Source organism: Motacilla alba, chromosome 3 (assembly GCF_015832195.1).
Source record: "Motacilla alba alba isolate MOTALB_02 chromosome 3, Motacilla_alba_V1.0_pri, whole genome shotgun sequence".
NCBI classification, from domain to species: Eukaryota; Metazoa; Chordata; class Aves; order Passeriformes; family Motacillidae; genus Motacilla; species Motacilla alba.
Genome location: NC_052018.1, coordinates 62,968,616 through 62,993,827, shown reverse-complemented (window position 1 = coordinate 62,993,827; position 25,212 = coordinate 62,968,616). Strand labels below are relative to the sequence as shown.

The following is a 25,212-nucleotide window of genomic DNA, read 5'->3' as shown; positions in this document are numbered from 1 at the left end:
GAGCTTATTCTACTGTAGTTGTAGTAGGCAATTTTGCTGTGCAGGCATGCTTAAGGTTGTGCAGAATAGGGTCTTTGGAAATACTGCTCCATGCCAAGAGGTTTCATAGAATATTTATTTTTGCTTGTATTATAAAGCAAAAAAAATCTATCTCTGTAGATACAGGTTTGTGAATAGGATGAATGGGTACCTAACAATTAGTAGCCTGGCTTCAAAATATGAGACAGCTGTTTCAGCTGGTTTCCTCCACATGTGACTCCAAATATTGCAGTGGGATGTGATTTCTATATATAGTTCAGACACAGACCTCCAACTAAAGAATCTCCTAGAAAAAGATTCAGTTGGAAAGTAGGCACTTAGAATGGACGAGCTGCTTTCAAGTTTTCTGACTTCTGCCCTTTAAAGGAATTGTATCAAGTTTTTGAAAAGTGATATCTTCACTTTGAAGGACTGTGAAATATTCTGAACTTTTCAGGTCATCTGCTTTTTTCAGTCACAATATTGCACTGATATTTAAAATGGGAAACCATGGATGCTTTCCTCAGACTGTCAGCTCCCTCTTTTTTTCATGTGTTTGAGCAAGAAGCTATGCATGAGAGGGAGAGATATTGTCTATATTTTTATCACCTTGATCAACCACAAGCAATTAGTTTCAGCACAACTGAAATTTCATGAATTGCTGTGTCCAGCATAACTAATGAAGCTATGGATGAAGAGTGGAGTGTAAGTATATGGCATGAGAGAGCAACTTTGGAAAGTGGGATTTCAGAATTTTGAGCACAGTACTGGTTTAACACTTTTCAAGATTACTTTATTCTGCTTAGTAGATTAAGTTTATACTTTTGCAAAGCCACATGTCAGGTATGTTTATACTGTGTGATACATACTCTACGTAGTAATGAAATTCTGGTCCCCCCCTTATCCAATTACAGATGCACTAATATACCACAACTTCCTTCCTGCTCGGATTCAGATGTCCTTAGTGGAAATCTGGGTTTGTGGTAAGAAGGAGAGGGCTGATATTCACCCTCTTTCAACCACAACAGAGCACTCCTAAATCTCACAGCATGGCTCTGGTCTTTGCTTTCAAGAGAACTGTCTATACAGATAAACCACGAGGAACAATTTCTTCAAAAAAATACAAGGAGAAATCATGCAAGCAGCAATGATGTCCAACTATGAAAGGCTGGATCTGTCAGTCCCTGGCCCCCCCATTTACTCTTATTTATTTTCAGATCTGCCTTCTAGTTGTACTTGACAAAAGCAACAAGATAAAAAGGGGGAACTAGTTTCTGGACAATTAGCATCAGAGTCATGCACTGTTCCAGGCCTGTACAAAGCTTCCCATTTCCCACATTAACCATGTAGTAAATGCCACAATGGCAATCATTGTCAAATCAATTTGGTGCCTGGGTCTAATTAATCGTAGACACAGATGTTGTCTTAACCCAAATTCTGCTGCCACCATCATATTAGACAAGCACTTTCTAGATCTGCTTTGAGCAGCATGACTGATAATCTGTGATATGGAGATATATTCTGCAGTTTTCCTGCTGGTGAAATGGATGTAAGTTTGGAAATATGAACAATAATAATTATTTTATATCTATGAGTTTAACTCCTTTCTTTTCTGAAAGCAAAGCTAAGAAATATATCCTCTCTTTAGAAAAAAAAAAAAAAAACTGTCAAGATATTTTCAGTGTCAAATTAAAGCAAATTTTACAGCTTTGCATTTTAAGAAGCTTTTGACAAAAGTGATGATCATATGGGGAAGGATTAACCTACAGAAAGTCCTATAAGGTGGTGATATTCTAAGAAAAACAAAAAAGAAAAATAAGGTGTTGAAAAATATCTCTCTTCTTCTGAAGTGGTTAAAAGTAAAAAATAATGGTATTGGCCTCCAATGAATCAAGAAAATCCTGTAGGAAAATACATTGTACAGTTAGAATAAAAGAATTGGACTATGGCATTGTCAATCAGCAGTGAAAGTATTGCATGTTGTTTTCTCATCCCTTCTCCTGTAACCATAAATTAGTTTTTTTTCAAGATGACCCACAGATGTCTGTGCCAACTCTGCTCACAAGTGTCACCAGTTTGCATGGGCAGTCTTGCAAAATTTGGCCTTGGGAACATGTTATAACAAACACCCAAGCTGGAGGCCAGAGGGCCTTTTGGCTCCCAAGACCCAGATAGTTCTGCATGTGTTTTCCCGAATGTAAACATTTAATGTTTGCAAGCCCTTACAAGCATTAATCAACTCAGCCTTTGCACTGTACTGGCATGTGCTTGTTTTAAAGATTTGGAGGGTAGCACAGCTTTTCATCATGATAGGCTTTGGAAGATCAGATAGCTCAGAGCCAAGGAACCCAATGAGACCAGAGGCTTAGGAGTAGCTGCTTCTAGTCAAAGGTTTTTCCTCAGTAGAGGATAGACCTTCCAAAAGGGCAGAGAATGTGACTAATCTTTGATTCTTTTAGAGAAATCATTAAAAAACTTCCAGCCTTAATGATCAGCTGATAACTATTTACAGCTGCCATTAGTATCTCCAGATAAGGAAGTGCTAAGAACTAATATTTTTGGGGGTCCAAAGTTAAACATTAAGGTTTGTTGAATTATGTAATTATATATCTCCTTGCCTTTTAAGCATTTTTTTGTGCTAAATGCAGCTCTGGACTTTTATATCCCACCTTTCTCCTTTTTCTATAAGATCATAGTTAATTTAAGCCCTTGAACTTTCTATAGGGGTCTTCCTGGAACCAGAGTCTTCAACACACATACTTTCTTATTTCCTGTCTAAATTTCAGTTATTTTTTAAAAAATAAAACTTTTTTGGCTAAATTTCTATGAAATTTGTTCTTCAATTAAACAAGTTTGGTGTCAGTTTGTGAAAATTTCACATTAGCTAAGATTTTGACTAAGATTGTTTTGATACCCTCGTAACATAAGAAAAAATCAAGTGTACTGATCAAATATTCATTTGCTCAATATCTGAAAGACAAATATTATGTTGTTGCTAGAGAGGTAAATGTTCTCCCTTCTCTTTGTGTTTATTCACTTAATTACACCTGCAAAGGCTCCAAATCATTTAATGTATGTTACTATTGCTAAGTGCTAAATACAGATGAAAAAAGTGTTGAAAGGAAAATGTGTGATCAGCTTCTGTGATGGCATTCACATATGCTCTTAACCTAGCACTTGCATTTTGTATATTTTGACAGAAGAGTTAAGATCCTGAGCACTTCTTTACATACGTAATCATGCAGTTATGGTGCGTCAAGAGCACATGTTCCAATTCATTACAGACTTGGAATTCAAGAACTGAATTAGAGGCTCTGAAAAAATGTTGTTAGACCTTCAGAACTGAATTAAGGCCAGCTTCAAATGTCTTTACACTGAAGAGTTCAAGAGCTGCAAAAGAAATAGGATGGTATTCCATTCAAATGGAGATGTAAACACCTGTTTCATACTTAATAAATCTCCAATTGTTGTATGTACGAGCGCATTTCTTTCCCGTGTTTGCCTGTAGATCTTCAAGGGTCCATTGAATTCAATGGAGCCATGCAAATGCACATTGACCAAGCATCTGACTTCTAGTGTCATGTAAATTAGATATTAATAATGTCATAAGGCCATTTTGTTCATTTTTCTGCCATGTTGAGATTATAACCTACAGCATATTATGCAATTCAGATTATTAAAAGAATGAAATTTCTCTGACTTCCCAGGAAAATTGTTAATTCCAGATTTAGTTATGCTCATGATTGCAGACTTGCACCTTGAGGTTCAAAAACATTTCTTAATTTCCTTTCCTTTAACCATTTTTTCCCATAGATGGTTAAATACTTTATTTTGCTCAGCAAAATTCTCTCTTATTGGTTGTGTGGGTCACCGTGTTGGAGGCCTATTTAAACAAATACACAAATGTTTTAAGACACAGTGATACTCCTAGTGAAATGGGAATTTTTGCTTATTGGATCATGCTTTCTTTCTTAAATGCTCTATTGCCACAATCTAAATCCTCTTATACAATCTTAGATTTGTGAAGGAGCACTTGTCAGAGAATGAGAGGAGATTACTTTGGCATGAGATCAAACACTCTGAAAAGTAAATTCTGGCCAAGCACTTCAGCTAAATACTTGGTAGTTTTAGGCACTGGGTCTGCACATTCTGTTTTGGGTCATGTGCCTCCATCTTCCAAGGACATTCCAGGCTCAGTATTTTTCATTGCTTCTTTTGCACGCTGTCTAGGCAAAAAGACTTTCCGGCTGATAGAAGTGGGAAATTGGAGCTTCAGCTCTTTAAGACTAGCTGGTATCTAAAGGTTCCCAGGAAAACTTCCCTGAAGATTTACCCTGTCACGGCTCTGGCTAACAGCTCATTGCTTCTTTGACACATGATATGCAAACAGTCAAACCTACAAGCTTTGCAGAGCCACCTGCATTTTAGTTAGTTAAAAGAAAAATCCAGAAAGAAAAACAACTATGCAATACAGGGAAAAACATCAGATATCTTAACATACTTAAATATTTTGGGTCATTTACGAGTCCAGAAATTTTGGTGTAGTGTGTCTTCATATATTTTGACTAGTCTCTTTTGAATAGAAATTTCCTTCTTTCCTTTTACATTTCCTTCCTTTGTTGCCAGCTTCCCATTTTCTCACATGCTGACAGTTGAAAAGTCTCCATCTGCCAGAAAAAAACTTTCCCAATAGTTCTATCCTGCTCAAACATCTTTCTCTTTTATGCCTCTTAGGCATTTCTAGCATAAGGTTTAATTTTTCCTAATGTGAATGCCTGATGGTAGATCTGATGCATCTCAAAGTGACTTTACCCCCCCCCCCCAATTACAAACAGAACGCAGGATGACTTGCTCAGATGCAGGTATCTTCATGGCAGTGACCTAAATTTGAGTAGTAGAATTGTGCACCTGGGCTGAGTGTTGATCAGCTGAAATATGAAAACTTTTCTCACTCCTCGCAGATTTTTGCTGGGATCAAAGGCAATGACCAAAGTGCCTATGTTTGAGAAGATCTGCAAATAAATAGGTCCCTCCTGGAAGTGTTGCAGACTAGTATGGGAAATGCACGGGTGAGCCCAAGAGAGCATGGTGCATGCTTACTACCTCCAAGTGGGAGCAGTTTTCCTCTCAGTGCAGTTAGCTGACCTTTCAGGAGTACTGGATTGGTATGGAGCATATAAAAAGCCTCAAGCCTGAATGAAAATTTTGCCTGAAAGAACAGAAAAGCACAGTGCAACGTGAAGTATATTGTATTAGATATGTGTGGGAGGTCTGCATAGAAATTCCACCAATAAAACAGAAGAAAACAATTTAATGCCAAAGTTAATGTTCAAAGTAACTAAAAAAAAATTTTCAAGAACCAAAATGCCCTGCTGAAGATTATTTTCAGTTTATAGGGGTTTACACTTTTGAAAAAGACTTTAATTGCCTGCTTCCACCTACAAAGCCCATCAGCTTTGTAACCCAGCCTTCCACATGAGAAGAATAAAGAGAGCACTTATTAAAGAGCTCTTAGCAGTGTTCACCAATCAGCTCATTCAACAGCTAACAATCTCAGTCCTGTAATTTGGTGCCAAAAGTGTCCTCCACAAATACTGAACTATATGTTGAACTGCCCCTTATGGCGTGGCTGAGATGATACCTGAATTGCTTCCAAGACTCACAATATGAACTATCACATCTGATTTTCAAACATATACGGTCAGAGAGTCTCAGGAACATTGTGGTTGAAAAAAATGACAGAACCACACTATGATATTCATCTTTCAAATGCCTCTCCTTGCCCTAGTGACAAAGAAAAATATTCCAGGCTACACAGAAGGAAAAAAAAAAAGATTCACTACTGATTTGTTAAGAGAATTATGTAAGTTGTCTTTTTTCCCTCCGTTAAAAACATAATCAGTGATGTGATGCTGTTTTCTTTTACATAGAAAGTATTATAGTCTGTTTCTTTAATAAACACACTATAAAGTTTTACACTGCCATTCAATAAATTTACATTACAGTCAAAAATGTATACTGCTGATTCAAAGAGGAGCAGTAACCCAGTTCTGTACTTCAATGCTTCTTTTGAGAGGTGGTACCTTCTTCACATTGTACTTGATAGTTTCTTTTACGTAAAACCTGATTAGTTTTATTTGCATTTTAGTAAGTAGTTTACTATATAGTAAACACAGTCTTTAAAAAATAGTGTTGTCCACCACAAGGGGAAGTTGCCCACATATTTTCCTTGCGCTTTTTCTTTTAGTTATATTTAGATTCTAGCTCTGCCCACTCTTTATCTATTTTGAATGTGTTTTGAATTAGTCACATGATCTGACACTCGAGGTTTTCCACCGGCTTGTAAATTCTGTTTTCATCTGAGAGTGTGTGGGGGCTTAGGAACAGATGCAAAGGTCTAAATATATATGCTTAAGTACCATGTTGAGTTCTATAATAGATGTTCAGCAACTTTTATAACTAGCCAATTAAATCTTGGAACAAGTGATAACTTTGAAAGGAAAACAATAAGAAATGCTTTTATAGTACCAAACTGCAATTGCGCTGTTTCTTCCTCCTCTTGTTTCTGAATATAATGTTTAATTTCACAGAAATACTGATAGGACTCTATGAGATTCAACAGATTGCCTTCACGTCAATAATTTTGTTTCTGGTTTTGTTTTACCCACAGAGTTTTGCTTTCATGTTAAATTGAAGAGTACTAGGTTCTTAAAATGGAATCAGACTGGCAACAGTATTTTTGTTATGTTTAGTGACAAGAATAATTTTAAACTGTACAATTTGAATGGTTTCCACAACTTGAATCAAGTTTGCTCAAAACACAGCTTGATTTTCTTGAAATTTTGCTGAAGTTTATTGAAGCTTATTGATGTTCTATGGAGAACCTCTAAGTATGTCAAACTGCTCAATTTATTCTCCTAGAAGAGTATAATTAGAGCTAAAAACAGAACACATTTTTAGCAGAAAAAAAAATTATTTTTCAGATACCTCAGTGCCTGGTCCTTCTTTCATCACAGCGCATTGTCATTTAAAATGTCTCATTATAGTATCCATTTTCAGTGAGAAATAATAACACTGATTTAGACAATATAATTGCATTCACTGCTTTAACCCTTTCGTATTTTAATAACTTTGTTATCAAACATCTAGTATATAGTGCATTTTGCACAAGTTTACTTGCTTAGTTAGTTGCTTATCATTCAACGGAATGTAATTTTTTAATGTGCAGGAAACAATAGAAAAATATTTATATGCACTGCAGAATATGCAGATAATACTGAAATTCCCTGCACTTTTAAAGTGTGGCTGTCTAGGACATCTGCTCACTGATCTAAACATTATCTTACACATCTGGATTGACTGGCTGTGTATCTGAGCCCACAGTGTGTTACCTACATAAAATCATGACAGTTACCACTTGTTAAGAATCTAACAGAAAAACAGACAAGTGGATGAACAAATTTTTTATTGATTTTCAAAATGAAGATTGAGGCATTTTTCAGGGAAAATAATGGAAACTCCTCTTACTGCTGCTCTAAATTTACAGCTGATGAACACAGGAACTTATTCCCATAGATAATTATTCTATCATTTTTTACAAGCATCAAGTTGACACAAAATGAAATAATGGAATTAAAAATTATCCTTTGTTATTCTTGGACCAAATTTATAGCCTACTTATGGATATACTGTGTTTCTGCTTGTATGTAGACCTGCCACTTTATTCTATATTTGGGGTGGGGGGGAACGACACAGATTGACAACAGACAACTAGTGGGGATATTTTGCTTACATAGGCAAATGGTTGTTAACAGCTTCCGTTTAATTTCAAATTCTCAGCAAAATTTGTGTATCTCAGGTCTTTGACTATACAAAAACTCTCTCCCTAATGAAAACTTCACTCATGGGCAGAAAGCATTGTAAAAGAAACTGTGTCTTCAAATGAAGATGAGGCCATGGCTATGGGGACCAAGGAATTGGCATGTGATGTACAGGACCAATAGTTATGTGGATGGAATTAAAAAATCCCAGTTAAGTCTGCATCTGGAGGTATCTTACAGTATCCTTGCTATCATTCATCTCTCTCTCTCTCTCTCTCTAGGTGAAACACAAGCTGATGTGGCAAAGTGCCATGTGAAACAGAAATTAGCCATTATAGAAACTAAAGATTGATTACAGGTTCAAATTGAAATCTTTCTGATGGAAAGACACTTCTTCAATACAAACACTAATGCACACAGTATTTCTAAGTGAGATGAAATCATGAGCAGTATTTTCATCCCAGAATTTGACAAAACCTTTCCTTAGGAATAAAGAAATTGCTTGGTGTTTACTGAGAATTCAGGTTTAATGAGTCATGTCTTGTATCAAACATTGAATTATCCAAACAAATCCACATTTTAGAAAAAGACTCACAAATACAGATACAACTACATTTGCTGCTGATGTATTAGGGCCTATCACCTTATTGTCTTTAGAAGAACAATAGTATGTTGCTCTTTTGTAAACCAAGCTAATTAGAAGTGTTATCAACTCCATTTTTCACACATAAATTAGTGAGAATTTTAAATCTGTCATAAATATGGTGTACACACATGTTCCTGGGTGTAATTTAGGCCATGATTATTTCCAGAGCTGGCAAATGCTAGAAGAAACATACTGTGAACATTCATTTGCAATTTTAAATGAATTTTAATGACTTTGTAGATATAACTATTTTATTCACTTTCCATCAATATCCACTCTGACAAACAAGTTTCCTGCAAGATTTTTTTCTAGAGCACAGGGTTTTATATGAAAAATACAGACTGTTAGCTACTAACAGATTTTAAATTGGTAATCAAGGAGAAAAATGAATATTCTAAGAGTCGTGGTCCTCCAATCAGGAAATAAAAAAATCACCATGTGATTATTTCTTCAACCAAAATAGCTTGGATTATGAATTTCAGTTCTTCACAATGAACTATGGATGAGCTGCAGACCAAGAATTATAGAAATTAGTTGGCAAATCATTTCAAATAACAAATAAATTAGAGTGAATCATGATGCATTTGTGAAAATGTCACAATTACTATGCTAATAAGTTTAAATTTACATAGTGCCTTTCATCGGAATGGATCCTAATGATGTATAATCTCACCATCCGGAGGAGGCATGGTGTGACAAAGGCTGAGGAAAAAATGTGTAATATTACTTTGTTAATACACAGAAAATGATACTTTATTTTTCAAGCGGTATTAATGCATTTAATTGCTATCAATAAAAGAATCAACTGCTTTTTGTTTCTTTTTCTGTACTCGCCATTTCTTTCTTAATATGAGGGTTTTTTAGCATTTAATTTTTTTTTACTTCCCTGCTTTTAACATTATTTTTTCTTTCATTCTTCTGTTATTTTTTCTTCTTTTCTGCTGGTGTTTTGAAATTTATTTTTCTATACCCACATTTTTTTGGTATTTGCTTTTTGCTTCTCTCCCATCTGTCATAGAAATTGTTCTATGAGATGCATTTTTCTCACAATAAGCTTTTTGCACTCCAAGCTAGAAAACAGAAGTACCCTTTCTCCTCCACCCCATGCTCCTCCTCCTCCTCCTCCTCCTCCTCTTCTCACACTGCCGTTTTACTGGCTCTAAGTAATTTCACTGATTTTACTTTGTGTCTTTTTCACCATTCCCACTATTGTACACTCTTCTAGAATATTGTCTTCTCCTGCCTTAAAAATCCCTTCCCTCTGCATCCACAGTCATCCAAATGTCTCTGATTATCCTTGCCCATGATGCATCAAAAATGTAAGCTATATGCAAGTGCTATATATGCCTAAATAGCATATGTTTTACATATTGAACTTATGTGAGATCATATATTGATTCATAAGAGTGGTTCCCTTTAATTACAGTCCACACACAGACCATATGTTATATATAAAAAACCATATGTCAGACTATCTGTGTGTATGAAGCATTCATGCTTTTCCTGCATGGGCATGTCCTGGAACTATCTTGATCTCCCAAAGCAGAGTTGGTATTACTTTTGGTTTTCTTCCTCAGGCTCCCAAGCCCCACTGACATGTGTCCCCATGTGTCTCTGAGGTTTGTCACTTCCTTGCATGTTTGTTGCCTTCCTTGCTCCATGCTGATATGAATCCCAGTGGTTTGTTATTATTTTTTAAACCAGAAATACTTTTGGCAATTCGATTTACAGAATGCCTGATTCAAAGCTTGTTCATGGGTCTTTACCTTATTCTTTCTCTATAGTTCAGGGAGATGCACTAGTTCTGCAGCTCCCTTCCTTCTCAGAAAACTGCCATTTCCCAGATGTCATTTTTCAGCTGTAGTGGCAAGGGAGCTCAACGACTCCTTCCATCCACAACATTTCAAAAATTTCTTCTCCTAATAATTAGGCAACTATGACCATGTGTAGGGATAGACCGATGCCTGATAAAGACTATTTTCTGTTAGGATGTGGTTGTAGCCGCTCATATTCCTTGTGACGGCAGTAAAGTAACATACTGACTTCCATTTTCATTTAGAGAGGTTTTTATTTCTATAATTTTTTTTTTTAGGGAGATCTTTTTTTATACTAAACAGTAAGTCAAACAGGACGCGATCAAATAAATGCTGAAGTGTTGTGTAATGACTACAAGTGTCATGACAAGTGTTAGAGCTAGGACGTAACATGGTGTGTCCATAGATGCAGGACACATGAGGTCAAGAAATTAATTGGTAATCCTTAGTTATAAAAAAGGAAAACAGCTTGCAAATGAGGAATCTTAATGCAAGGAAATTAAAAGGAGCGGTTAGAAGGAGAAAAATACATGCAGTTAATGTGAAATTTTGACTCTTCAACACTAGTGGCTTATAAGAAACACTGCCTGTTAAAATACTTTAGGTAGAAGCTGAAGAAAGCTATATAGTAAGGGGTGGCAGGCTACCAGAAGCAAGAGAATGACCTTGAGAGGGTCATTACTTTGTGTGCTTTTCATAAATTTTGTTTGACTGCAACATTGCGCCAAAAAAGGCAGAACAAGACATGGATGAAAATGTTTGTAAAAGACAGCCCACCATAACTTTGTCACCTCATGAGTGTTAGTTGAAGTTGCAGGTTCATTTAAATGCTAGGTTAAAAGTCATTAGTCATGTCTTTTTAAGTGCATGGCAGGACCAAGTAATCAATTCTGCAAGTCTTTCCCTAATGTGCATGTAAGTGTGTTCAGCTGGTGCAATAATCATATTAAAACAAGCATTCTGAAATTCACAGAAACCTGCTCTGCTTCCCCATGTCTACAGATGCAGTCTAAGCCTACATGCCATGCCTGAAAGGTGGGAAAAATTTTGAAGGAAAGGTTTGTCTTAACTAATAAAAGTTTCTCCATTATTTGTTGAATATTTTTTTCAAACACTGATTTTGGGTTCTATTATTCCTTGGAAGTAGTTTGGGATAAAAGTTTCCTGATGTTGAGATGGACTGGAGAAATTGGTGATTTAGGTGTCAAATGAAGGATGTAGTCACTGTCCTGCATAACATAAAGTGAGTCATGTGGCCGAGATTTTTTGTGTAAGTCAAGAAAAGAAAACTGTTTGCCATATTTGATAATGCTTCCTGTGATACTAGACCCCTCAGAAATAAAAAAGTTACTGAAAAGAATTTTTCTTAAATTTGTTGTTCATTTTGAATTTGGATTTAAGCCAGGCAGCTGTTAATATGCCCCTGGGAATATGGAATGTTTTTCCCTAGCAAATAATATCGGTTTGTATGAGAGGATAAGTGGACCCAAAAGGTGTTTTATATTAGATTGAGAGCCCAATAAGTCAAAAGTAAATATTTAATACATGACACAGAATGTCACACTCCAGGATTATGGAGTAACATAAATATTGTGCTGAATGCAGACGGATTAGATTATAATTCTATTAAAAGGTTTATAGCATACAAACAATATGCTGTATTATTTATTTGAGAAATTATTTACTGTTCCCATGAGTTAGCATATATTTCAAGATTGTAGTGATGATAACATGCATGTTTTATGTCAAGAATTGACCATGATGAATTATGATGGGGAGGGTGATGTATTATATTACCATGAATGTGTATCACTTGCCATATTTTTTTGATAAAAGTAATTCTTTAGCAGCAAACCTTTCCCAAGAAGAACTGCTAGTTAATGACACTCAGGTTAGAGTCCTAAGGATCTCAGAAGCTGATACAAGAGTTAGTAGCCTTTAGGGTGAAAATCATACATGCTTTGCAGAGAAAATAGGTGGTACACCAATATCATGACAGTTCTTTATTATACAACAGTAGGTTGTAAACTCTATTGACCCTATCCTATACAACAAGGTGAATAAAGTTCATTTTTGTGAAACTGGGTGGTGGTGTATCTTCTGAGAAAACAAATAAAAGTTTTAGTGCTGGATATAATCTGAATTTATCCTGCTTTTAACAATGAATGTTTCCTATCAGATGAAATTTGAACTCTAGAAGCCATTGAAGGATGGAGCTGAATGATATTCTGTGTTCTTGGAAAAACTGTTTTCTTCTCGTGACATGGGAACATGTAAGTAAAATATATTTGTTCTGTATTTTGGATATTGCTCCACAGTTCTAGCATTCGTCTTGGCTGGAAGGCAACTGCTTGCAAGAACAGTTACCACGACATGATGCTGTAGTGTCTAGCTACTGTTGTGCTATCTGTTTTTTAATATTACTGATGCCTCCAGGTCCAATCCAAAGTTGATACAGGCAGTTCAGCAGTCCTCTCACGAGGCAGCTTCCTCCTGATGATGCATCCCAGTGAGCTCACCAGTACCTGAGGAGAATAGCTCACTCCTGGGGTGGAAGTTTGTTGTAGACATTTAAGCAGATTTCTTCTATGCTGTACTGGGGAGCACAGCTGCGATGAGAAGTAACTGTTCTGGTGCAGTGGAGAGAGGGTACATTGTGCTGTAAAAAGAAAATATGTAGGGCTCTGGTGATGCTCACACATTCACAGGCATGCAGGAAGCTGAAGGAAAGTGGACGGCTAAAGAACACTCCATACTCACTGAGTATTTTCTAAAGCATGTGTAGCTACCAATAGGTATAGGCAGTCCTACCTGAGGACTCAATGGAATTATGGTATCCAGGGGTATTTTCACAGATGGAATGGCTGTGACCCATTTATCTATGCAGATGAGTCTCAATTTTAATTGTCTAAATGACATGTGTCAGAACTGGAAGAGATTCAGTTGATATAAATGTCATATAGGTGAACAATCCATACAAACTCTTTCCTTTCTAAAGACTGTTGATACAAAGTTAGAAGCCAACAGATTAGTTCCTTATTTCAAAAGGTAGAGTTTGATGCCAAAGGTCTGAGGTACATTGCCTAGTGATGATGAATGTTTGGTATCAATTAAAAAAAAAAAAGCACAAAAGTGTTCAGTCACACAATCAATCTCCTCCTGCCTCCCAGTAAAATGTGGTGGCCAGATTTTCAAAATCTGCTTGGTTCTTTTGATAATCAGGCCATAAACACCAAAGAAAATATTTCAAGGGCTTGTGTAAGCAAAAGTAACCATTTAAACATTGTCTAAATTCCAGACTGGTAGAATAAGTCTAAATGGTCACTTTGTTGTCAATGTACTGCAAAAAAAATCTATAATGATAAAAATGCAAGAAAATTGCTTCCTTCTGCTAAATGTATTTTAGACCAAGAGTGAATTTAATTTCAAGATGTTGTCACATCCTTGTTGGAGATGGCTGTTTGTTGACAATGAAACTTGTTTCCTACTTCTTAATATGAACCAGAAAATAATCTGTGTACATTAAATCCCAAACTAAAATAAACAAACTACTAAACTAACAAAGGCCCTTTGCACTATTGTTGCTGAGGATTGATTTAATATTTTTTTCCTTTATTTTTTCCTCCTTTATCTTCTTCTTTTTGCTCATTCTGAGAGTTCTGCAGCAGAGTTCTCCTGATGATCAGCCAGGTTTGGGGAAAGAGGCACTATTTTCTGTGGGAGCAAGTCATAACACTGAAAATACAGAAATGTTTGAGCACATAAGCTCTTCTTTCTTGCTTCAATTAGCCATTTTCGAGGACTGAATGCATACAGTAGAAGGACTTTCCAATCATTTCCCATTTTTTTGTGATAGTGTTTTTGTCCAATTCTTCTCTCTGTTAAACCACTTTTGAAACCTGAGTGCTAAGCACTACCATCTCTCTAGGGCATCTTGCCAGCCAACCTCCTTGGGCACAGCCCTAGCACTCCTAAATAGGAACAAATGCTGAGCTGATCAGGTGGGAGTGTTTCTGATCTGGGTTCTGATCTGGAGCACCTATTCTTCCCAAAGAAAACCTTGAAAACATCCATGAAACGGGTGAATTTGTAGAATGTTTGTATTTGGAATGATATTTCTGTCATGTCATTCTTAAATGCTGTAAAGAAAAAAAAAAAGAAAGCAGCAGAACAAACCCAGTGGTTTCATTTTCATAGTAAGAACTGCAACAGTATTTAACAGACTGAGAGTGGGGTAATATAACCAGACTTCCCAGCTGGCGAATAATGGGCTATCTATTCATATTTTTTAATTTTTTTTTGTTTTTTGCTTTTAATAGTGTTATATCCATCTGTCCTGAGAAAAATCTGATGAGAATTTTTCCTGATTAAGTTCATGTCTTAGTCTCTAGAAGAAAACCTGAACAACCAGGTTGGTGGTGGTGGGTTTTGTTTTCCTGTGTTTTCCTGTGTTTTGGTTTGGTGGGGTTTTGTTTGTTTGTTTGTTTTTGTTTTGTTTTGTTTTGTGTGTTTTGTTTTTGGGGTTTTTTTTTGTGTGTGGGCTAGGCTTGTCTGGGTATTTCGTTCACATATGTCTCATAAACAGCCCCACCCCCACCTTCTCCCCTGTTTCCTGGCATACTTTGCTGTTGCATCTTCTCAGTGGTAGTGACTGCTTTCTCAGCTGATGGTCGACTTTTGAGCTGAGAGTTAAGATCTGCTACTTAGTTTGCCTCACCATGAGTTCAACCATGAGTAATAGCAGGAAAAAGATGCTCTTGTTTGTTTTAAAGAAACACTGGACGGGGTGTTAACAACCTTAATGTACAGCCATTTATAAGAAGTCTTCCAACCCAAGCTGTCACTTTAATAGAGCATCCCTAAAAAGGGATAGGACTTAGATCCTTGTATCACTCCTCCAGCTACCATTCTGGGTTTTGTCAGGATAAAAAAAGGAGGTGTTACAATGAGAGAAGGTTATCTCAGATAAGGAGGAAACCTTGGGTGTTACAACTCTGTCTTGCCTTCCTGATGGAGGCAATTGGGATGTATAAGAAGCACACTGAGGATTTCAAAATGCACAAGTGTAATTTAGATGCTCCAGAGTCCTAGAAGAATTCTCGGCACAAAACCCATTCTCTGTAGTCTGAGCTGTTGCTGTGGCATCCTTCTTTTTTGACAAGGGTCCAGTCATAGTGAACAATCTCACCTGATAGTGTGAGAGATGAAAGATGGAGCAGATCTTGGCAAATGTTTGCCAAGGCATATTTGACTATTCTGTCATGCATAAATTAATCAATTAGTAAGAGTAATTAAATTGTGCCACACCTGACAGCAACCTGCATTTGCAAAGGCCAAAATGGATTCAGCTCTCTTTTTGGCTTTGCATCCATCGCTTCTTTTACAAGAACTTAGCTTTCCCTGCACAATAACATTCAGGGGCTTTACACTGTCATGGATTTTTTCTTTGGTAATATAAGCTGCTCTTGAAGCCCAAGGGGCATGTTTTGACCTGTTTCTTTTATGGTGGAAAAAAGGAGCTAGGGGTGGTTCTGAGTTTTATAACCCTACTTCCAGGCAGACACCATCATTAGCATATATGAAGCTGTTTATCTAAGAAACCCTGTGTTGGCCTGGAGGGCAGAGGTTGTTTGCACTGAATAAATATCTTATTTGGGATCTCACAAAGTGTTAGGGGTAATAAAAGAAGCAGCAGCTATCAAACTGGAAGATGAGTGAAATAATTTCACCGTTGTGGAAGTATGAAGAAGGTGGCTATCCTCATCTAAATGCGGCAGAAATGAAATTAAAAAGAATAAATATTTGCATTTAGAAAATGCAGTAGTTTGACTGCCTTTGAGCACTTTGCCTCACTCCTTAGCTGCTGCTCACCCCTGCTCCTCAGAGGGTATCCAGGCAATAAGCATTGTGAGGCAGTGCAGAAAAGGGTTGCACAGTTGTCAGTCTTCAAAGGTGAGCATCTAGTTGAGGGAGGGAAACATGGGCAATATTTCAATATCCTACCAGGCTCTGTTGTGCTCAGACAAGAGCACTAAAAACTGTTCTTCACTGAGAAGCTTTTCAGGGCCCTTACTTACACGTGTCATCTTTTCTCTATGACTCTGAAGAGAATTGTATTAGATAGATAATATGTGAAAGAAAATATGTGAAACACAAAGTACAAACCAGTACTGAATGCAAAAAAGGAAAAAGTGAAACTCCAAATCATTTATTAGGCAATAGTTGCGTATAACACAAGCAAACATTCCATGATGAGCTAAAGTTTCAGGCCAGGGAATGATCCCCCACAGGACTGTTTAAGCCCTTTCCTTTTTTGCATGTTTTCTGTTTATGACAGTGAGTGTGCATATATCCAAATCTCAACATATGATGTTTCACATTTTTGAATGAAAATATTTTTACCCTTTCCACGTCTAATCTGTCCAGAGCAGCTGAACTTCATGAACCCCACACCAGTGACTCAGTGCTGTAAAAGAGGAGAGAAAATTTCCATGCCACTCTTCTTGATACAAACCTGAGCATACTCCTCTGCTGTATATAATGGGATTAGAGTTACTTTAAGGAATTTCCTCTAACAGTTTTCATTCCACCTGCATTTCTCAGCTTCACTTAAAACTGAAGAGCTCCAGTGGGCCTGGGAGCATCCTTAATAAAGTTTACCCTTAGGGAAAACACTCTACTAATTAAAGTCTGTATTCACTGGATGTTTACAGAGAAAAAAAAATTGGATAGAGCTTGTAATGGGAGAAGCTTATGGGGATTTCAGAAAAAGCTGATGAACGCTGCAAATAGGTACAGAAAAAAAAAAGAAAATTTGTCTAGTCTTAAATTATTATGTATTCTTAATGCTTTTTGAAAAATCAAATTTAAAATAAAGTTTTTCCTAACTTTATATAAAAAGACAAGAGCTAGAGTGTGGAGAGAATAGCTGTAATGGAAAAGAGTTACTTATTTTTATGATCATTTAAAAGACCTCTTTTAAAATGAGGTCTTAAACATCCTTGAATGCAAACCTACTTACAGAAAAGTAGCAATGAATTGATGTTGGTGGAATATTCATGCCTTGGAAAGAGGAAGAAATTACTTACCAGCATCTTGAACCTAAAATTTTCTCCATGGCAAAAGAGTTGTAGGAGAATAATACTGCTGGGTAAAAATGCTCCAAGAAGCGATAAACAGAAATTTGAAGTGATCTATGTCTGGGGTTGCAGTGCTTGCACTCTCTTTGGAGGATAGCACACAGCAGTGGATAGAAAACAATGCTCTGTGTCACTGCAGGCAGATAGCTAGCCACAGGCAAAATAGAGAAATGAAATCTGAATTAAGATTTCTTAGTCCTTCAGTTCATTAATTCATATTGCAAAATAATGGTTGTGGTGAGGACTGCTGTAACTCTAATTAAAGCAGTAGGCATGACACATGTGAGGTCATATGGGGAGCTCGCAAGGAAAAAAGGCATTAAAATTTGAAGGTAAAGTTTTAAAGTTATTGAAAGGTAGGTAGGTTTTAGCATGCCTCAGCTCACAAGTAGCATAATCTTTTTTTGCTAGCTAAGACTTCCTTTGCCTTCCTGATAGTAATCCTAAAAATGAAAGTAGAGCAGCAGAAAGTTCACTTGGCTTGTTTGGTTGAATAGACCTGGTCCTGAATCCTCAAATATTTCCTTTTTTCAGTCATTGGGCCAAATATAGACATGGGAGATGAGTCTGGAAATGTTTTTTGAGTATAGAGGTCAGTATCAGTAGCTCCAGCAGCAGACAATATACCAGTGACAAGGTACAGTCTCTTGCTGTCAATACGTCCCATTTATCATTAGAAATTTTCCATTTTCATTCCACTTAGAAGAGATTTCCTTACCAGAGATGGTCTGCATTACTCCTACTTGTCCTGATAGCTTGAAACTGTGTTCCTTCTCTGGCAATGAGACGCCAGAGACTCAGGGGGTGTTGTTGTGCAGTATAATTGCCTTTCCAAAAGGTGATGTGTGTGGGGGGAAATTTAAAGAATAGTTCACAGGGATTTAACTGAATGGTTCCCACCAATGTTAGCTTACCCCCAGTGAGTCTGACAGGGTAGATTAAGCCACACTGGGGAAAATAACATTCATGCTCAGTCAGTCACAAAAGATCACTGCTATTATGTCACTCTGAGAGGAGACAGTAGGTATTAGCCATCGCCGTCATAGTTCTCTCCATTTGAAGCTTGTTAAGCCAATTTTATATTCACTGAAGGCATGCTTGTAGTAATAAGCAACTAAGCTGATGCTCTGTGATCCTGTAGCTAGGGCTGATAGAGGTACTAAATGAGATATCTTTAGCTTAGTGCTGTGAGAGGGGCTGATTTTTCTTCCTGGAGTTTATTTGTTAATAAAAATAATCCAGATTAATCAGTTTAGAGCAATGTCCTGCTGTGTTCATATGGAGCATCATGGTTTGGGCTGGATCAAGCAATCCTTTCTTCCAGAGAGCTCCAGATACCTTTCTTCAAGTCCCTGAGATGGTTAGTCCCTCTCCCTTATTCATGGAGAGGATGGTGGATCTCTGATTTGTTCTTCCTGTCTACCTGACTCATCCTTCCAGACTTACTTTTTTTTAGTGCTTGCTGTTTGGTCCTCTTCTGCTGTCAGATACTAGGGAGTTAAAATGGTTTGAATTCACCACAGTCTCTCCTCCTAGTGAGGGAGGGGGAAAATAAATGTTCTGTTTCTTTATTTGAGATATGTCACAGAGATTGCAGAAAAATGCAGCAAGTGACAGCATCTTTCATGTTACGCTGTCATTTTTCTGAAATAAGAAAATTTCAAGTATTTATTAGTTAGGAACACTGACTCATTACCAACAGAAACAACAATTACAAATATCTGAATTTTAAAAAATAGAAAAAAAAAATCCCACAATGCAGCTGCGGCTGTCAAGCAGCAGAAAATAACCTGCTGATAATCTGTCTGTACAGCCTGACTTCCTGAAGGGCAATACAGACAGTATTTTTACAGCCAATGTGGACCGTGCTTTTCTTCTTCTTGTGCAACTTAAAGAAACACATGAAATATGTTAAAGAAGTACAATAACACTTAGAATTTATATATGTCCAGAAATTCATGCACCGTTGCTTCTCTGTAGCTTATTATGTTGTGGCTAAATACTGCAAAACATTCCCATGTATAGTTCAGTAAGTAAATGAAGAGCCAGTAATGCTAACTTGATTTTCTGTTTTGGATAACTGGAAAGAATTAATTTTGCACTTAGAACCACCGTATCTAAAATAATAACAAATTGTTTCCATCCCAGAAGTAGTTTGAAGTCTATCATTTATATAAATTCATCTTTTTGTGTATGTATGTGTGTGTTCTCTGAAATAGCTGTGTTCTGGTTAGGATTCCTTGTTTCTTGAGTGGACTCTGGTTGCCATTTTTCAATAATTGCTGCCTGAAGGCATTAATCATAAACAATTTTCTGTGAGTAGTTGATATGCGAACAGCCAATGTTTATAATTGTGTTGCTCAATTGTAGCTGGTCAGAAACCCACATGATATAATTTCTATTTCTGGACTGGATGACCATGTGTGCTCTTCCAGGGTGAGTATTTGCATGGGTGAATTGAAAATCCTATTTCTGTGTATACTTGAAATGCACTTCTGCATTTGTGCCGGAAAACAGGATTGCTGAGAAGGTGAATACAATAGGAAATTAATTTAAAAATGGAGTGAAGCTCTTTGCCTTGGTCTAGAACTGACATTGCAAAATGAATCTTAAGAGAACAATAATAACTATAAATCTGTTTACTTTTGAGTGGCAGTGAACTGTTCTGAAGGAGATGCTTCTCAGTGTATTTTTCCTGACCTTCATTTTTCTTTTCATGGGATCAATTAGATTTCTACAGGTTTATTCTTCGCTCTCGATTTTTAAGAAATTTAAAAGCATTCTTGGCTGTATCAGTAGATATGTTCTCATTTGTTGCTTCTGACTTCTTCTGACACTTGCTCATAGTCTAGGAAGATCAGATGGTTGCAGAAAATCATAATGTACTTGCAAAAATGATGCCCTTCCTTAACTGATCTCAATGTTTTATACACTAGAGGTTTTATCTTTAGCAATTTTCATTAACACTTCTGTGAATTTAAATTAGAGCTCTTAATAAACAGTTTCTGTTGCATTTTCCAAACCATCCTTCATTGATTTGAAAATCAATAAACCATATCTAAAAAATCTGACATGCTAATGAATGAGTATTTGCTCAAACTACTGTTTAAAGCCAAGGAAATTTTATATCGAGCCCAGGAGTGATTATTTAAATGTTACTTAGTTAGCAGGTCATATTCTTGAGAATGGCACTATTAATATCACCAGGTCTATTGATTTCATGCCTATGCAATCTGAATTGACAGCAACTTCCCAAGCCAACTGGTTTCAATTGATCCAGAAACTTGTTTTGACAAAAATATTGTGAAAAATTTGGACAGTTATTGTGCATTAACTCTTGCTTCAATGTCAATTTTTGTTTCACTCCAAAAAACCACTCAGATATGAACATTCAGACTAAGGGATCAAATGAAAATTATAATTTTGACCAAAATAATATGTTTGACATGCAGTGCATAATGTTGAGCAGAAGGTGAACCCATAGTTCTATTGAATGTTTTTTATTTGAATATTGAGCTGGAAATCTTTGAGGAGTACACCTCTGCATGAAAACCAAAAGACATCCTTTGTTCTCTTCACAGTACTTGAACTTAGTTGTTACTGCAACAAAGCAATTCAGAGCAACTGGTTTCTCCTCTCAATTTGCCCATTTCCTTTTCGACTCCCTTTTTGGATTCCATACAAAAATGGTCTGTCCATACACCCTAGAGAGAGAGTAGAGCTCTTGCATAAGAAATATGGATATTTTAAAATGTTTCATGGGAACATGATGGAATAGTCAGGAGAAGAATCTTGAAAACCATGGGAAAGAAAAGTGTTAAGTGAGCCAAAAACCTGGTGTGTGCACCTGGCTCAGAAGACTAGGCAGCATGAAGTATAAATTGCAGTATAAGGGTAAGATGCAGGTTTTCAGTGATCCTCTGAAGGCAAATCAGTCCAACGATCCATAGTTTGTGAGTCATTCTGTGTTTTTCCTCTTCCTTTTACGTATCTGCTTAGTGCTGTCCACACTTAATTCTGTGGCACAGGTAAACCTCCACAAGCTGCTGGGCTTGGATTCTCTCTTTTCAGATATCTGTGAATTGGATGCTTTGAGGCTTTCTCTGCTCTGAGTAAACTGAATCTTTCTTGGTTGTGTCTGAAAGCCTTTCAAGGAACAGGCAGGATGTTACCCTTCATAACAAAGGGATTTCTTAGCCCACTGCTGCTAATATCTCTTATTCCTGTCTTCCTCATACACCAACACAAACATGCACACTCTTTACCCTGGTGTTTTGGGTCTCTAAGTATCTACGGCAGTGGAAAAAGACTTAGCTTCTGACTAGGTATGTTCTTTGAAATCACATAGCTTTTCCTCTATGTGCTTCTGCAGCATTCTCCCTCAGCTCAATCCAGCAGCACTGGGACCCTCATCAACTATTTAAGACAGTTGTCAATTTTCTTATTGATCATCATAGCTTTATTCACTACCTCTACTCTTTTGCCATTGAACTCAATAGCCTTGCATATGTTGCCAAAACTGAAATGAAAGTGTGATGAATCAGGCTTTGTATACATCACTGATCTGTTCTTAGATCATATAACAAGTGAGCCACACACAGAAACACCGGAGGAGACGTCAGTCATACAGTGGAATTTGAAAGTAGTGATCAATAATTTATACCAGCGATCACTTGGGCCTTATCTAATAACCCACTCTGTACTTTTCACAATCTAATTTCATTTGGTGTTAGTGATCACTGCTTTTCTACTTATAGTGATCTGATTAGACCTTGAAATATTTCCGTTTTTCAAGATATAGCACATCTTCTGTAACTCTATGTAACATATATTCAGGAAAAATTTGATTAGACTGGGCAATTACTTGTGATTCATGCCTAGTTTAAGATACTGAAGCAGGCAGGAAGGCGCCAGTACAATTTTAAGCCATCCAGGGCACCAGTTAAAGAGCCTTTCTACATCCTTGATACATAATGAACATTTTAGGTACTTTCAGAATCACATCAGATTTGCTGATTGCAAAAACAAAACACAAACCCAGCTTCCAAGAGCCCTTGCATGTCTTGTTGGATTTTTTTGTTTGTTTGTTTGTTTTTGTTTGGGCTTTTTGGTTGCTTGTTTCTTTTTTTTTCTTCTTTTTTTTTGTTTTAAATATTCTTGTCAGAATTCTAGTAGGAAAGAGAAACATACACAGGTTATTGCACCAGAAAGGACTACTACAGGATTATTTTGAGGGGTGGGGCTAGAATGGGTTTATGTGTTTGAGCTATGGCTGTAGCAGAAGCTAGTACTGATATGGACAGATATCACCTGTGTTTTTATAGATCACAATTTAACAGTGGTATTTGTTACCAGCACAGCTAAACGTATACATATAGATATTTACATATGTATATATTCATATATTTTTCATGTATTCTGGTGTGCATTTGTATACATGTGTCCAGTGTGCATACACCTACAGACATATATAGGTATGAATTTTAATTCCTATTCCTCTACATGCCTATATGACATATACACACACAAGCCAAGAGGTGCAAGAGCCAAACCAGGCCAAACTGGACTAGGGCTCCTGCAGGATCAACCAGCAACAGCAACCAACATGAACTGTGCCCAGTCTGTGATCTCTAGCCATGGAAACAGCCCCTGGCTTGAAATTAAGACCCTCTGGTAGAGGCTTGTACAGGCAGACATGTCCAAAAGGCACTGTGCTCACACATGAACTACTAGTGAATGGCAATTTGGATCTCTTCAGGTTTAATATGGGCCATCCCTAAAGTCAAGGTTCAAGCCATGAGAGCCACAGTGTAAATGCTAGAGCTGGAAAGAGCCAGCATAAAATATGAAGGCAGACAACTAGGTTCAGCCCAGAGACTAGCAGGGATGATAAGTTTGTGTCACTGGTAGTTATCCCTGGATTCAAGAGGGTCAATATACCTGGATAGGCTTATCATCTTTTCAGTTTTATCATAGGAATCAATTTGTGGCTTGCACAGTTACAGGAATTCAACACTGGAATGGGTTTTGTGAGGAAATGTCAGCCCACCTGCTTTACTTTTAGGCTTCTGCCCAAACGTGTAAAATGGACATTGTAAATAAGGTGCTGGCACTAAAGTGACCCATGATGACTCTAACCCTTACTTTAAAATGAGACAGAATGTCACTTCAATGAACCTTCATCTCAGACCGTTTTTTCTTGTCTTTCTCTGTGTTTATTATTAGGTTGGAGTGGAATTTGCCATACAGAATTATGGACTCATCTTACATAACTACTGTCAGCAAATTTCCTCACAATGTCCTGATCAGTTTGTTTGCCTTCTACAGCACTTTGGCACTTTAGTTTGCTCTTTCCCTGGAGCTTCATATTCAGCTTTATGAATTTTGGAGGACCTCCAGAGTGGACTGAGACATAGAGTAAAACCTACTCCTCTTCATTTATTGGGATGGGTAAGAAGTAATTAACTGAAATTCATGAAAGTGTATTTCTTAGTAGATTCATGTACCTGTCTAAATGTTAATTTAATTCTGATTCCACAAGTTTCATAAAGGGTCTTTGCTTTAAAGAGGTACATTTCAAAATTAAAGCTTATACTAAAATTCCTTGCTGTCATATCTAAGGTGGCTCAGCATGAAGATAAAGAACCCCTGTGAGGTTTCAAAATTTCCTGACTTAATGCTCAAAATTTAATTTTTTCTGCCTCCAACTTTTCCCATGTGAATCCCATGTGAAAAAAAATTAAAATAAAAATTTATTTATTATGCTTCATCAGTCTTTTTTTTTTGTTGTACAAGAGCAGGGACATTTTAGTATTCCTGCCAGTCATGTTTGCAGAATACAACCAGAAGTGTATACCTTGATGAAAGTAATATACTATGTTCTTATTCCATTGGTTTGCTCTTTTTTACTGAAGCAGTGTTTATATTTTAGCTGGCACTGATGATATCCATAGGATGCAGGCAGAATTGTGTGGCCAGAGGGAATGTTATCTATCACAAATTATCTGCCATGGGTTACCTATTTCATTCTACTGTGCTATTTTGTCTTTTTGAAGTATTTCCAGAATTGTTCTGTCCTGACTGCAGTTATACCTGTGGAAATTCTTACTTTCAAAAATCTTTCACTTTGTCCTGGGTTTGATTAACATTTTACCCTTTACTCCAAGTTTAACTAACTCAACCTGCATTAAAACCTATAAGCATTATGGAGTGGAGTTCAAATATCACTAAATGATGCCTTTTACTTCTGCCTTGGTCACTTAAGGTCTTTAATTACTGCAGAAATATGTAAAAAAGCAATGTATAAAGCACATCTTTTTTGCTGATATTATGAATTAAACTTTTTCTATAAAGTAGGACCTCTTGTCTATGCTTAATTAAGCAACTAATGTTGTAAAAGGACAGAATTTCCTGTGTTAGTTATCTGGGTGCTCACAAAACTCACACAAAGATATTAACTAGATCCTACATTTGCTGAACTCAGGTCAGCAGTGATCCAGAGAGAGATCCTCATGTCTTCTAAATCAATGCTTCATCTAGAAAACAGAGAAGCAAACGAAGAAAAGCTTTAGAGAAAAGTGTAAGAACAGTTACCAACAAAATCATTGCAAATGAGCTACAACGGACACACCCATTTGTACTACGGTTTAGCTGCCTTTTATTGCACTAATAAACATTTGGAAAAGGTCTCTAATCTGTTGTGCTACAGTCACACCCAAAAGCTTTGCAATTTAAACAACCAAGAAAAATCTGTAAGTAAGGAAGCACGGGGGTAG

General features: G+C 36.8%; 1 long non-coding RNA gene across 1 annotated transcript in view; it reads left to right on the top strand.

Moving 5' to 3' along the window:
- The window catches only part of LOC119699945, a 59,476-nt gene extending 35,681 nt beyond the window's left edge, over nucleotides 1–23,795 (top strand). The window contains exons 2-3 of the long non-coding RNA XR_005256603.1: nucleotides 14,618–14,709; nucleotides 23,663–23,795. This is a non-coding gene — a long non-coding RNA (uncharacterized LOC119699945). The remainder of the gene's footprint in view (nucleotides 1–14,617; nucleotides 14,710–23,662) is intronic.
- The last annotated feature ends 1,417 nt before the right edge of the window (nucleotides 23,796–25,212 follow it).